Source organism: Stereum hirsutum, assembly GCF_000264905.1.
Source record: "Stereum hirsutum FP-91666 SS1 unplaced genomic scaffold STEHIscaffold_16, whole genome shotgun sequence".
NCBI lineage: Eukaryota > Fungi > Basidiomycota > Agaricomycetes > Russulales > Stereaceae > Stereum > Stereum hirsutum.
The window spans coordinates 1432600-1433146 of record NW_006763146.1 but is presented as its reverse complement, the minus strand read 5'-3'; positions in this window follow the sequence as shown (position 1 = coordinate 1433146).

The window sequence follows — 547 nt, the reverse complement described above, 5'->3', positions numbered from 1 at the left end:
CGATGGAATTATCACGCTCAATATCTTTAAAGGTAGTGTAATCAAAGAGCGGTTTATGAAGTTTCTTGAGGTTCATTTGGTGTGGACGTCTTCTATGGATTTCACATGTTTGTATACTCACTTGTTGCAGGCTCCGAAGCTCAATCCGTTCAGTAAAAATAGTGTTGTCATCCTGGACAACTGCAGCATTCATCATGATGCCGACATATGACAAATTGTTGTACATGAATGTGGTATGGTCCCATCTACCTACACCATGTCATCTTTGACACAACTGATAGTGCATACTACAGGTGCTGAACTTATCTACATACCCCTGTACTCCCCAGACATGAACCCTATTGAACAAAGTTTCAGTGCCATCAAGGCCGGGCTTCGAAGACACGAAGATGAAGCCATCTGACCTGAAGTTCGGCCATGGTTGATTCATCGTGCAATCTTCTCAGTTACCGAGTACGATGCTGTAGGGTGGATCACAAACTGCGGTTACTCTTAGTTGAGGGTTGAGGGACTTGCTGCGTATCCACAAAATTTAGACTATATAACC